The sequence below is a fragment of the Misgurnus anguillicaudatus genome, chromosome 3 (assembly GCF_027580225.2).
Source record: "Misgurnus anguillicaudatus chromosome 3, ASM2758022v2, whole genome shotgun sequence".
NCBI lineage: Eukaryota > Metazoa > Chordata > Actinopteri > Cypriniformes > Cobitidae > Misgurnus > Misgurnus anguillicaudatus.
This window is the reverse complement of record NC_073339.2, coordinates 11,382,419-11,397,848: the sequence shown is the minus strand read 5'-3', so window position 1 is coordinate 11,397,848 and position 15,430 is coordinate 11,382,419. Positions and strand designations below refer to the sequence as shown.

General features: G+C 36.7%; 1 protein-coding gene across 2 annotated transcripts in view; it reads right to left on the bottom strand.

Annotated features, from left to right (window-relative positions):
- gja5b (gap junction protein, alpha 5b) overlaps positions 1-15,430 on the bottom strand; it is a 35,966-nt gene that overhangs the window by 12,692 nt on the left and 7,844 nt on the right. For both annotated transcript variants that reach the window (XM_055204591.2, XM_055204592.2), the window contains exon 3: positions 644-850. The gene's annotated coding sequence lies outside the window, so the exon portion shown is untranslated. The remainder of the gene's footprint in view (positions 1-643; positions 851-15,430) is intronic.

Genomic DNA, 15,430 nt, shown 5'->3' with positions numbered 1-15,430 from the left:
CCTAGCCATATTGGCCTAGAAAATCGAAACTTTGAATTTTCCGTCGGCCTTAGTACACGATGTAACTACAGAAGAGTCAAGTTTTAAATAGGAAAAATATTGAAACTCTTTGGTCATTTTTGAGAGCGATACTAATGGTCTAAACTCCATACTAATGGACTTTGGCTGAATGGATTCCAAAACGGTAAAATGTAATATTTAACTCTAGAGGAGCTGGAAAATAAGTCTATTTTCATAAAAGTGGAGCTTCCCTTAAAAACATCATTATAATGTTTCACACAACCCATAAAAAAGAAAAAAATGCTATCGACACAAAAAACAAATATCTCTTTTATAACCAATCTGTTATTATGGTAGGGTTTTCAAATGCTAGCACATGACAAGTCCTTGACATTGGAAGTGCTTAGAGATTGGACATGGGACATTTAAGAGATGCACCATGTGGCCAAATTAGCTTTGGGCTACCGTTCAGTTACATTAATCTGGAGTTTATTTCTTTGTTACAGTTTGTCTGTTTCTGATATGCATAGTTAAATGCATTTACATCAGTGGTTAGTGGCTCGCTTTCAGTAATGGCGTCTTGCAAGACTGTCTTGTTTTAGCAATCCCTGCTAATAATGCAAACCAGTGTTGCTGTTGTTACCTCGGTTGGTATCTGGGTACAGTATCCGCTTATAGTAAAGTGTGACTGGGACACTTTGAGATGTCATCAACATTGCGGTGACCCCTGACACTCTCTCCTCAGCCCTGGTCATACAGTCGGCGATAAAATGCCTTTCTCCTCATTTAGCAATGGTGTGAAGACCGTCCATTTGTCTGAACCACACTACCTCTGAGAATGAGACAAGGCCTGCAAAGGGCAGAATGGAGAATAGATGATAACGTAGATCAATGCCATAAAGTGCACAAACAGCAAAAAGTTAGAAGTGACAACAGACACTGTTTATCTCAGATCTACTCAAATTCATAGTCAAACAAAGACAATGTTTTTTGGAAGGGACATGTTTTTTTAAGGGACACTCCACTTTTTTTTAAAATTCTAATTTTAAAGTTAAACATTTGATTTTTATCGTTTTGGAATCCATTAAGCTGATCTCCGGGTCTGGCGGTACCACTTTTAGCATGGCTTGGCATGGTCCATTGAATCTGGTTGGACCATTAGCATTGCGCTAAAAAATAACCAGTTTCAATATTTTTCCTATTTAAAACTTGACTCTTCTGTTGTTACATTGTGTACTAAGATATTTGTGCAATGATATTATGCAGCACGTAAAAATAGTCCCCTTTGTAACTTTCAATAGCAGGGGACTATTTTCGGGGGTGCGTAATATCATTGCGCCTGCTGCAGCCATGTTATGACAGCAAAGTCCTTGATTATTACGCCAGAATGAGAGTATAGTTCCTAGACATATCTGCCTAGAAAATCACAACTTTTAATTTTCCGTCGGTCTTAGTACACGATGTAACTACAGAAAAGTCAAGTTTTAAATAAGTAAAATATCAAAACTCTTTAGTCATTTTTGAGCGCTATGCTAATGGTCTAATCAGATTCAATGGATTATGCTAAGCTATGCTAAAAATGTTAGCGCCAGACCCGGAGATCGGCTGAATGGATTCCAAAAAGGTAAAAATCAAATGTTTAACTCTAGGGGAGCTGGACAATGAGCATAAAAATTAGCTTTAAAATGCATTTTCAAATAAACCTTTATTTTGGTCATATTCATGAACCATGATTTGCTACATTGACGGTACATTCACACGGGGGAAAGCGTTAACTCTTGACGGAAGGCTTGTCTGAAGCGTGGCCAACATCCAATCACAGTGGCTGCGACACATGCTCCGGTCTTGCATAAATATCATTGGCTGGCTCGCTTTGCAGAAGGCGACCTAATTGGCTGACGCACATGTTAGCGCTTGAAAAATTGAGAAATGTTTAACTACTCCTGCCTCTATAGCAACAGCAGTGACGCATGACGACAACCATTAAAGTAAATGAGAAGCGTTAACGCTTATGCCCCGTGTGAATGTACCGTAAGGCATGTGGTACTGGGGCAGGGTCATTCTCATTTCAGAGCATTTGATTGGTCAAAAAGATGTGACTCATCAATTTTATTCATTTTCCCGGCAGCAGCAAACTGAATCATTTCTATGTTTATTCAAGTTTAATTGTTTCAACTATTTAGTCATTAAAGCATTTACCCAGAAACCATTGTGAACTGTTAGGGTGGTGACCTGCACTGACCCCTCACATAGACAGTGTTAATCCACCTCGTGTTCATAAGAAAGACTGTTTTGCTTTATTTTGTCCCTCTTATTGGCCTTTATTGTCTTTCAACAGCTGCACGGATTAATATGCAACAAAGCTTCTCCAAACATACGCAAAGGCCAAACTAAACACTCTCAATGTCCAAAGTGATATCACAGTGTGGTTTTAAATTTTAAAAGGAAACAAAGTAGAAGTAAAACCTCTTCTGAAACAATGGAGAAAACATGGAGGCCTTCAACGCTCAGCAAATATCTTTATATGAATTCTTATTTCAGTCATCACAATGATTATCCTGATACATTAGACATTGAATGGCCTTTCATATCTGATATTTAAGCTTTAACTTTAAGAAAGCATTGGGTAGAATAACAGAGGCGTTGTTTTAGTCCAAATGTCAAAAATGGTCCCTAGTTGTCACTGGGGCGGTAACCTTTCAGAAAGTACACATATATACCTAAAGAGTCCAAATTAGTGCATTAAAGGTACTGACAATGTACTTACAGTGGCCCTGAAAACTATTTGGACAATTAAGGCACAATTAAAATCCATGAATGACTTGTCATTAAAAACCAAAATATCAAATGCATATCAACCACTGCTAGATATTTTCTTACAACAAATATTGCTTATTGAGCCATCTATGCAATTACTGTCCAAACTAAGGACATTTTAGAGGATGAAGCTTATTTGCTAAAATAAATTTAATTCATACAGTATATCTATTGTTTAATAACAATGTTATGCTAAAAAATTGTTTCTGTGCAAATACATTTTTAGGTCCATAATATATTTCCGTTATATTTTTATATTATTAAAGATGCCTGATGTTTCTCCACAATATTAGAATGTAAACTTGGCTAAAGGTGAGTAAAAGTAAAACTGTGTGGGTCGATTAATACTTCAAACAGCAAATGAAGGTCAAACACAGGAACTGATGGTTAAAAATGTTTCAATGGTTTCACACAAGTGTTTTCCAGTGCAATGTGTTCTCATGATGCTAAAACCGCTATTTATACTAATAATACAGAATGCTTTATTGCTTTTATATGTATATATATAAGTGTATGTATATATGTATATACTGTATCTATACATGAACAGAACAGACCCTGAATTATTTGTTTATGTGTACTTAATATGCAAATTTCTGTTACACTTTGTAATATATAATATATAAAGCCACAAGTTTTATATATATATATAAACTCGCTGAAACAGTTTAAAAGTAGCCCAAATCTGAAGTCCACAAAAAGCAGAGGACTTGGCAACACTGCGCACAGTATGTCTCATCGAGTTTACGCTTTATATCTGGATAAATGGTCAAAGTTAAGTTGGAGAACGTTGTTCTTACGAATTTTTTTAGATATAGGCAAAGAAAACACACTTTTCGAAAGACACAACGCTTTTTTATTACTTTATCTAAAGGGGCCATGGCATGAAAATCTGACTTTTTCCATGTTTAAGTGCTATAATTGGGTTCCCAGTGAAAGTTTGTATTGTTGTTTACATGTTTAAATATGCTTTAAGACAAATCATGTGCAAATTCTGCATTCTCTATAAATTTTGAGTTTTCTAAAGACTAATGGTGCGTTCACACCAGACACAGAAGAGTCAAGTGCGAATGATTTACATGTTAAGTCAATGCAAAGACGCGAATAGGCATCCTGTGCTGCAGTAAGCACGAAAGACGCGTTCCGCGTGAATTGAGTTGAAAAATCTGAACTTTGGCGAATTTTGTTTTATATATATATATAAACTTGCTGAAACAGTTTAAAAGTAGCCCAAATCTGAAGTCCGCAAAAAGCAGAGGACTTGGCAACGCTGCGCACAGCATCTCTCATCGAGTTTATGCTTTATATCTGGATAAATGGTCAAAGTTAAGTTGGAGAACGTTGTTCTTACAAATTTTTTTAGATATAGGCAAAGAAAACACACTTTTCGAAAGGCACAACGCTTTTTTTATTACTTTATCTAAAGGGGCCATGGCATGAAAATCTGACTTTTTCCATGTTTAAGTGCTATAATTGGGTTCCCAGTGAAAGTTTTTATTGTTGTTTACATTTCTATGTCATGTTTAAATAAGCTTTAAGACAAATCATGTGCAAATTCTGCATTCTCTATAAATTTGGAGTTTTCTAAAGACTAATGGTGCGTTCACACCAGACACAGAAGAGTCAAGTGCGAATGATTTACATGTTAAGTCAATGCAAAGACGCGAATAGGTATCCTGTGTTGCAGTAAGCACGAAAGACGCGTTCCGCGTGAATTGAGTTGAAAAATCTGAACTTTGGCGAATTTTGTTTTATATATATATAAACTCGCTGAAACAGTTTAAAAGTAGCCCAAATCTGAAGTCCGCAAAAAGCAGAGGACTTGGCAACGCTGCGCACAGCTTTCTCGTCGAGTTTATGCTTTATATCTGGATAAATGGTCAAAGTTAAGTTGGAGAACGTTGTTCTTACGAATTTTTTTAGATATAGGCAAAGAAAACACACTTTTCAAAAGGCACAATGCTTTTTTATAACTTTATCTAAAGGGGCCATGGCATGAAAATCTGACTTTTTCCATGTTTAAGTGCTATAATTGGGTTTTCAGTGAAAGTTTTTATTGTTGTTTACATTTCTATGTCATGTTTAAATATGCTTTAAGACAAATCATGTGCAAATTCTGCATTCTCTATAAATGTGGAGTTTTCTAAAGACTAATGGTTCGTTCACACCAGACACAGAAGAGTCAAGTGCGAATGATTTACATGTTAAGTCAATGCAAAGACGCGAATAGGTATCCTGTGTTGCAGTAAGCACGAAAAACGCGTTCCGCGTGAATTGAGTTAAAAAATCTGAACTTTGGCGAATTTTGTTTTATATATATTAGGGATGCACCGAATCCAGGATTCGGTTTCGGATTCGGCCGAATACTGGGCTTTTTGGCGGGGTTCGGGTTCGGCCGAATCCTAGATTTTTTTTCCACCGAACCGAACCCTAGGCTTGCGCTACGCTGGTCGACGTCACGCAGCCGTTGTTTACACACATCGGGTGCTGACGTGGGGATGAGCTTTTTCTTTCGGTCAGCTGGACACACGAAAACTTTTAAACACCGCTGAAAACGCCTTGAGGACCCCAAATGCCAGCTGTTTTTCAGCCGAGCGCTTGGTAGCTGTGATCATATATCTATGGCTGTGATGCTTCAGCTGTGAGCCGGTTGGTTGCTGTGGTAATGTCCCGCCCCTCCTCCACTGTAATTGGACGGCCGTGTGAAGACTGACATTGACGAGCGGAGCTTCTCACTCAGTTAAATATAGTTTTCAGCGCGGAGCTGCTTGCTTATTGGAAAAACGAGCGTATCGCAACGCATCGCTTTCATTATGCATAGGCTTATGGTAATTGTCAAAATAGTTTTTCCAACTTGTCATCCTGGCATAATGTACAGTTAAAATTAAATAAAATGAAAAATACACTGCTGTGGACGTTTTTTACTTCATTAATGTGTTTTACTGTGTTGGAATAAGGATGCGAGTAGGATTCGGTATTCGGTTTCGGATTCGGCCGAATCTTAAACGGTGGATTCGGGATTCGGCCGAACCTAAAAAATCTGGATTCGGTGCATCCCTAATATATATATATAAACTCGCTGAAACAGTTTAAAAGTAGCCCAAATCTGAAGGCCGCAAAAAGCAGAGGACTTGGCAACGCTGCGCACAGCATCTCTCATCGAGTTTATGCTTTATATCTGGATAAATGGTCAAAGTTAAGTTGGAGAACGTTGTTCTTACGAATTTTTTTAGATATAGGCAAAGAAAACACACTTTTCAAAAGGCACAACGCTTTTTTATAACTTTATCTAAAGGGGCCATGGCATGAAAATCAGACTTTTTCCATGTTTAAGTGCTATAATTGGGTTCCCAGTGAAAGTTTTTATTGTTGTTTACATTTCTATGTCATGTTTAAATAGGCTTTAAGACAAATCATGTGCAAATTCTGCATTCTCTATAAATTTGGAGTTTTCTAAAGACTAATGATGCGTTCACACCAGACACGGAAGAGTCAAGTGCGAATGATTTACATGTTAAGTCAAGCAAAGACGCGAATAGGCATCCTGCGCTGCAGTAAGCACGAAAGACGCGTTCTGCGTGAATTGAGTTGAACAATCTGAACTTTGGCGAATTTTCGCGCCGTGTTAACTAATTAGGAGACGTGATTATAGGAAGAAAAACAAAACAACAATGGAGGATAATTATCATCACTATAAGAGACATCTCTTTTACAGAAATAAAAATGATCTTGTTTGGAAGAAAGTGAGTGAGGAGGTCGAACAATCTGGTAAGTTTCCTAAATTTGAGCTATATAAGCCCCTCCCATGAGGCAAATTTACGCCTGAACGTCTCTGATGACTAGAATTTCATGCGCAACTTTCACGCACAAATGAAGCGAGTAAAATAAAGCGCGTTTTTACCGCCTCTTCCGCGTCTGGTGTGAACGCACAGTAAAAGTCGCAAAGCCATGGTTTAAAATTGCCGTGGTTTCCTATGTCAGAAACATGTAATCAACAGTGTTGGGCAAGTTACTTCCAAAGTGTAATACATTATATATTACAAATTACTGTCATTTGAAAGTAATTAGTTACATTACAATATTACTGTCTCTGAACTGTAATGAGTTACACTACTTTTGCATTACTTTGAGTTACTTTCATCAAAAGAACAGAAGTATGACTAAGCATTATAAAATGTTAAAATGTAGTTTGTTGCTGCTTATAAATCTAGAAGTTATGTGTTGGCCCTCGAGCTTTGAATAGGCAAAGTGAAGATTTATGGCAAAATACAGTAAAAATCACTGTCAGAATCAAAAACATAGACAAATGATCTGGTAAAAGTCTGGTAAATTATGGTACACATACCAAACACAATAGAGCCCACTATAATGCAGCCTATAGCCTAATAACATGGCAAGACACGCAACCTCTTTTCATTTCTATTCTTTAATCACTTTTAATTCAGATTCACAGCACAAACCTGACATGCACTGGGTTGACACAACTTATCAAAAAGTGCTTTTGGAGGATCAGGCCTCAAGGAATACAGCTCATTTCAGTACAATATAAGGATAACATGTAGGCTAACATATAATTGCTTAATAAAACACAGACAAACAGAGGAACACTGCTTTTGCCAAACAATGAATATAGGCTCCCATACAAAGGCTGGTAAAACTTTAAACAGTGATGTTTAAATGTACTAAATTATATTTAGATAACCATGTTTAAGTCTTCACTAATGTTATATGTTGTAGTTTAGGTTGCTGTTTGTAATAAAACTGTAGATAGCATAGAAATAGCCTAGCACTGTAATCATAGCAAAGCTTACCTTATCATTCAACCCAGTATCACGAAATTGCGTGACCACTTCACGCATGGACCAGCGCGACAACGCCACGCCCCGCCGCGCCTGAGCGTGTGCATGTCACGCTTTCTGTTTGTGTCGCTGTCACGTATTGGTTACTCAACTTTTTTGTCCTAATTTCTTACCATTGTCGCTTTGGTTTAGGGTTAGATTTACATAAAATGACACCCTTACCTAAACAAACTCTAACCCCAACGTCAGGTGACAATTGGTTAAAGTTTAGAAAATATAAAAGAATAAGTCTTGTATCTTTTTATTTTATAAACCAATACTTAAAGTGACAAATACTTAAAGTGACATATAACACAAGCACCAAATCTAACCCTAAACCGAAGCGACAATGGTTTGAAAATAGGACAAAAAAGTTGAGTAACCAATACGTGACAGTGACACAAACAGAAAGCGTGACATGCACACGCTCAAACGCGGCAAAGCGTGACATTGTCACGCTGGTCCATGCGTGAAATAGTCACGCAATGTCGTGATATAGGGTTGCATCATTGCTGGTGTGATATGGATTTTACTGGCAACATTTGTAAAAGTCTCTTTACTTCTGAGGTTCAAGCAGCACAGGAGACCGATAGAAACTTTCTCTTGCTTTTACTTAGTGCTCTTATTCGCAAAATTATGCGTGTGCGGCGCTACCGGACCTGATTGCGACCACTTTAGTCAATGCTTACGGCCGCGGACTTCTACGTGTCTATATTTGACGCGGACCACGTCCAAATCGCATTTCAAATACAAAGTTAAAGTAAAAATTAACATGTTGCATACAGCACGTGGAAACAGACATACGCTGCGTCTCAAACCGCCTACTCCCATACTATATAGTAGGCAAAGAGTACGAGAAGTAGTGATTTTCGCCCACTATATAGTATAGAAGTATGCGGTTTGGGACGCAGCCATAACTATTACACACAGCTTTTTCATGTGTGGATGCTGGTCGCGCGCATTGGTCAAAAATAAAAAAAATTAAAATAACACAGTCTAATTTTGAAAAATGCATTGTTGTAACACGCTCGTTACTAAGACTGTAACGAGTAAAATATTACCAAAATTTTATTAGTAATGCGTTATATTACTGCGTTACAGCAAAAACTAATATATTACTGTAATATATTATATTTTGTAATGCGTTACTCCCAACACTGGTAATCAATCACATCACCACAGCTGAACGAGTGGATCAGTAGTTTGAGCCAAAGATATTACGTATGGATGCCGCATAGACTCGGTGCTGAAACGATTGCAGCACAGCTGGTTCAGCTCTACTTCTGTGATGCTCACATGTGCAGTGTAAATGCTCTAACCTGTTAGCATAAATAAAAATTAGCGCAATAAAAATGTGTGCTGTAAACACACAGTTTACATATGCATTGTAAAACCAAACTTTGCACTTATGTGTCTGAAACTGCCACATGTAGCATCTATTTACTTATATATCTATCATCTAATAAGGTGGAGTGAAAGAGTGGAGGTGGGGACTAATTTGTATATTCATAGAAAAGGGTGTAGAGTAACATTCAGTTTTAAAGCATAAAAAAATTACTGTCACAGGAAAAAAATGCTACTATGATGCTCAAAGATGAGTCTTATGTGAAAAAAAATATCGACTACAGGGGGACTTTATTTTTACTTTCTTTACTTTGAATAGGACCATTGCACTCTTGTTTTTTGTGTCCCAATGTGAACACACCAATCTTTTGTTTCTCCATTGTATTGCCATGGGCCTTTCTTTCCCACCGCTGTACCTTAACCCAAGCTCACACTTACAGGAAGTCCCATATCCATTTCCTGTAAGATTGAACAGAACAATTGATCACCTTTTCTCCACCCTTACTCCTGCCAATTCTGTACCGTAAGTAATACGTTAAAGGCCATGGAAAGCTGAGACTGCTGTTTAGGGTGTGGTAAGATGGTCTTTTGTTACCATACTGCAATAAAATGCTTTGTTACATTTTGATAAACCCCAAAATTCTTTACTAACGCCTTATGGAAATGTTCATTCCTTGCCACAGTCTGCTCAATGTGTGATTTCAGTAGGATATGATCACTATTTGGGTGATTCTCACGAAAACTTGGTTTTTAAAAATGTCAAGCATGAAAATGTAAAAATTGCTTAAATGTACTTTTTTCCCACCAGACATTGAAAAACAAAGTCTGGAGTAAATGGGAACATTAATTTAAAAACTTTAACTTATCATTTAACACTTTTTGTAACATAATTAAAAAAATTAGTCCTAAAAAATCTCATTACCGCAACAGTCAGAAAACATCAACACTGACATATTTTCAAAATGACATGACAAACCTGAAAGAACATAATTTGGAGATTCTGCACATGCATTTAAAATCAAAGTATTATGCTTCTATTAATTAAATTAACATTTAATAAGCATCTGTTGCGGTAATGATAATCAAAATGTCGTGTAAGCATTCTGACAAGACAATATTTCAAATTAACTGTAAAAAAATGATCTTACCTTCATCTTGAAGTAACTGGTCCATGTGCTTGGTCACTCAAAATCAAACTTTATTAAAATTCTGTATGTGTGCTTAAACTGTTCTCAAAAAGTGTTGCGGAGGATGAGAACATCAGGCATGGACACATCATTTTCCTAATTTTTCTTCATTATTATTATACATGAATATTCAGTAAATATTTTTTTCTGTCATCTAAAGTAGTCTAGCAAAACATCCATTTATTTTTTTCTTAATATTTTTGTGTTAATTTGATTAAATTACAACATAACGCATGTTCAAACACAGCCGGACACATTGCGGTAATGAGAATTTCAGCAGAAAATGAGATAAAATTTCCAATTATAAATTCTTATGTTGAAATCACACATTGTGCAAGGTAGAACACAGTATTGTGTTAATTCTGATGCTTTTTAATGTTACTATATTACACATTTTAAAGCTAAAATCATTAGTGCCGTGGTGTTTCAATGGTTTCGTGAGAATCACCCATTTACCTAAACTATGTCCATGTTCAGATATAATCACTATAAATGTCTATTTTCAGTGTGATATAATCACTATTGTATCTTAATTGAAAAGTGGTTTATGCATCAGAGGGTTAACACCTTAAAAATTTTAAATTTATAAATTTTGCCTTTTTTACTTTAGCCTATGTCTGGGCTGCGTTTGGACGGCTATTAGACGTCATTCCCTTCCTTTCAAGTTCCTTGGTAAACCAGCATTGACTAAAAGACCCTGATTAACCATCAACATGAATGGCTTGCTATCTATATTATCTGTCTATAAAGTTAAAAAAGATTGCTTTTTAACTAGTCTAGGTGATCTCCCAGCCTGCAGATTTTTGTGTACTGCCATTCAGAACACATGGGATGTGAATTTTACTACTAACAGCTAATGCCATCTATAGGCTGATGCTAGCCATTCACTGCGTCCTATGTATTTTTATGTCCGTCAGCTAAATCTTCCCTCACAAGCAGGAAACCTGTGGCACAACCGCATGTAGGCAGATCGCCGTAAGATAACTTTGTTTGAGGTATGGTCCAATGCTTAGCCATAGCCTGGGGCGTGCTATATTAGCACAATCTGGGCTCACGCCTCAATGTGCACGTTCAATGGACGCGGCGGACTTCATCATGACATCATGTCTTTGTTTGAAATCCCTATGGCCATTCACCACTCCGCTGCTGGCTTAGTTTGCCAGCGCCGACAATATCAACAAGCAGCCTTTAAAAGGGTTCCAGGGTCAACCTATCATGAGGACAATTTGCTTAGACTTTTAGCATGTTCTTTGCAAATGGTGGGTTGTTGCAACCTATGGTTGGGTAAAATTTGGACTAACCCAACCGTTGAATTTAAATTAATTTATGTTGGGTTGTTTCAACTTATCCCTTACGAAAATTATCCATGGTTTTTTTTTTGTAGTAAAAGTGTAGTAAACATGTTTTTTTGGTGTATTGATTACTATCAGCAAAACCATGGATTTACTGCAGAAACCATGGTTTTTTGGTTTTAACTGTAGTAAAACCATGGTTAATTTTCGTGAGGGATGGTTGGGTCAAATGTGGATGTTTTCTAGGAAAATTTAAACCATTGGTTGGGTTTGTCCATATTTTACCCAATCAAATATATTGCATTTTTTAGAATGGGCTAATATACTAAGGTAGTCGTTTCTTTAAAAAGGTGTATTAGAAAATCCTTGGTATTACAGACAGTCTATGGTTTATTTATTATTAAGCTACATCAATTGCCAAAGGGGACAGTTTATACCTAAAGCAATGTAATTGATGCAGGACTGTTAAATAGTAGTCAGAAGATAAATATTCATGTGCTTATACATGCACAATGGAAGCATTGTTTTAACATTGGAATGATTGAATGCTTACCATGGAGCACAACAATGCACACTTTTGTTAGTTTATTTATTTTTTTAGCTACACACATCACAACTGACTTGGTTATTTCTGGTGGTCAAATGATAGTAGGCTCGAGGGATACTTTTATGTAATGTTGCATGCTCTTATCTTTTATTTCAGCGTAATGCAACAGGGTCATTGATGTCACTTTTTGTTTTTTAGCTAATCATATACTCTTTACACCAACCTGTCATACTTTTGCACATGATTTTTGAGAATCAAAATTGTTAACTTGTTGCATGCAAATATTCAGTCAAATCTCCCGAACACTCACATCTACAGTAGTTTATAACCAGTCACTGAATTTGGCATCAGTCAATAGCAATTCTTAGCCCATGATGTCATTTTTAAATCACATTTTAACTGGATAGAAATTGTCACAAGAGGTATAGAAAGCTGCAGGGATGGTGTATTTTTGTACACTCTCAGATAAAAGGTATACCAGAATGTACAAAAGTTGTCACTGGGGACTTGAGGTGCATATTGGTACCTGAAAGGTTCACATTGATACATTAGGGGTACATACTAGTAGCTCAAATGTGCATATCTGTACCAAAATGGTACACAGGGATCACAAGTTTTGTAAATTTTTCTAAAATGTACTGTAGGCAAAAGTTAGCATTTTAGCATTGGCTCTCTCGTCCCATTCTTTCACCCTGAAGTCAATAGGTTTTTTGAGCTGTTGAAAGCTTGGTGGTAATGACGTTAGACAAAGTTTAACACAAGAAACTATTATTAAGTAACCTAATTATATGGCGCCACAATGTTCTGATTCTTATGTCATAGAATCACATGAGATCCAAAATAACATTTGCATAAGCATTTTGTTTTGAAATCACCGTTAACATCTGTAATGTAACAGATAATTTTTCTGGATCAAGAGTGCAGAACAATATCTGTTTTCTGAGGGTTATGTCAACAAGCCATACAGAAACATTTGTAGATTTGCACGATAAAGTCATATTTTGGGGGAGTTCAAATAATTTAATACTCCACAAAATGCACTGTAATGGTTCAACTTAAAAAATAGTAGTTGAAACAACATTTATACAACCTTTTTAAGTTAAATAATATTTTTAAGTGAAATAGAATTTTAAGGCAACCAGGTTACTTACTTTTTTAAAGGGGACATATCATGAAAATCTGACTTTTTTCATGTGTAAGTGCTAAAATTGGGTCCCCAGTGCTTCTATTAACCAAGAAAATGTGAAAAAGATCAACCCAGTAACTTAGTTTTGGTAAACCATTCTCTGCAAGTGTGTGAAAAATAGGTCACTGAAATTTGGCTCCCTTTGTGATGTCAGAAGGGCACTGCCATTTATGGCGCTTTTCCATTGCACAGTACTCCATGGTTTGGTTTAGGTCAGGGCGGGTCAGCTCACCTCACTTTGGCTTGGTTAGCTTTTCCATTGAGTTTAGTAACACTTCAGAGTGGGAGGGATTATAGGCGCGTCGTTATATTTGCACTGCCTACTGCTGTGACATCATACAAGTGAGAGCGGCGTTGTACATTCCCATACATTAGTTTATTTCTCAGTGCAACACAAAATTAAAATTGACCACCACAAATAAATGTTTACACATCGCGTTTATCACTACCTCTTTCTTACATGACAGTTACTGTACAAACACCTGTGGGGTCAGTCGACGCCCTCTGCTGAGCCTCATTTAAGTTGCATTTAAGCATATATGCGGACGTGCGAATGTGCCGACACAAACTGCAAGTCTGGAAAAAAATTGGTATGTTGTTCCTGATTCTCAACCTGTGGATGTTTTTCATCGCTAAAATGGGTGTTTGGGAACTTATAGCATACACAGATGACAACAGGTTTGCTCAAGACAGCGCAAGCTAGCATGAAGGTAAAGCTAATCTTTTACATTATAGTGATTATGCTGGTAGTGACGATTCTCTCAGACCAATCAGTGATCTACAGTGTTTTTCGCGTCACGTTTTGGTATCAGCTCAGGTCGCTTGGAACTCCAGAGATCAACTCATGTGTTTGTACAGAAACTGTCATGTGAGACAGAGGTAGTGATAAACGCGCTGTGCAAACATCTAATTGTGGCAGACTGAGAAATAAATAAATGTTTGGGAATGTACAACGACGCTTTCACTTGTATGATGTCACAGCAGTAGGCAGCGCAAATATAACGAGACACCTATAATCCCTCCCACTCTGAAAACAGCACACATTTTTGCTCACACCTACAAAGTGGCAGTTTTAACATGCTATAATAAATTATCGATATGGTATTTTGAGCTTAAACTTCACTTACGTACTCTGGAGACACCAAAGATTTATTTTACATCTTAAAAAAGTCTTGTGAAATGTCCCATTTAAGTTGAACCAACAAATCTTTTTTTACAGTGTGGAAATTCGCTAATGTCGGTAATCTTCAAACTAGATTGTTGCTAGCCTTCAAACAATTTTATAAATATTGTTAAAAGAATAACATAAATCGGTAACACTTTACAATAGGGCTGTATTTGTTAACATTAGTTAATGCATTAGCAGTGTAAAACATTTTTTGCTGCCTTACATTTTTTGTTGAATCAACTCAGATGAGTTGTTATAACTTATAAAATATAGTTGAAATATGTCAACTTAATTTTTTGTTGTTGTAGTAACTCATCTTTTCTAAAGATAAATAACTTATAAATCTGAGTTAATTCAAAAAAAAATTTAAGGGACTTTTACAGCATTTATTAATCTTCGTTCATGCTTCGTTTAAGTAATTTCATCATGTTTTGTCTTAATATTTTATTTATGCTTCACATGCTAACTTTCTGCCAGCGTACAATTTAATGTCGACATAATCATTTATTAAAAGTCTCTTCTGATAAAACATCAGTATTTGACTTAGCAGCATGTCAAATTTACGCCATTAAAACGGCACGTACTTCCCAATGCCGCTGTCATATAAGTTCGCATTTGTTTGCGGATCCTATTGTACTGCGCGTCACCATCCGTCGCCCTCTGAATAAAGGCTGTCTGGCTCCCAGCTTAAATATTGCATCAAACTAAAACCAACCATCAGACTGGATTCATTCACTTCTGCTCACTCGGGCGTCAGGGATTGCAGGCCATAGGTGGGAACCAGAGAGCAAAAAGTTCACTTCACACCACAGCGTGCCAAGAGAAGGGGGACCACAAATACTCTGGAGCTCTTACTGTGGCAAGTTGCCCATTTTATTTCATTTACCTGTATTCATGTTTGTTCAATATGATGTGGAGAGCTGTGCTCTTTCCTTAGACTGAACACTTTGCACATTTTTGATTTGCTGTGTGAACTTTTAGAGGGTCTGTTTTGTAACTTTATGATTGACTTGTTAGTTTGGCCAGGGTGGATGAAAAATAAAATAACAGC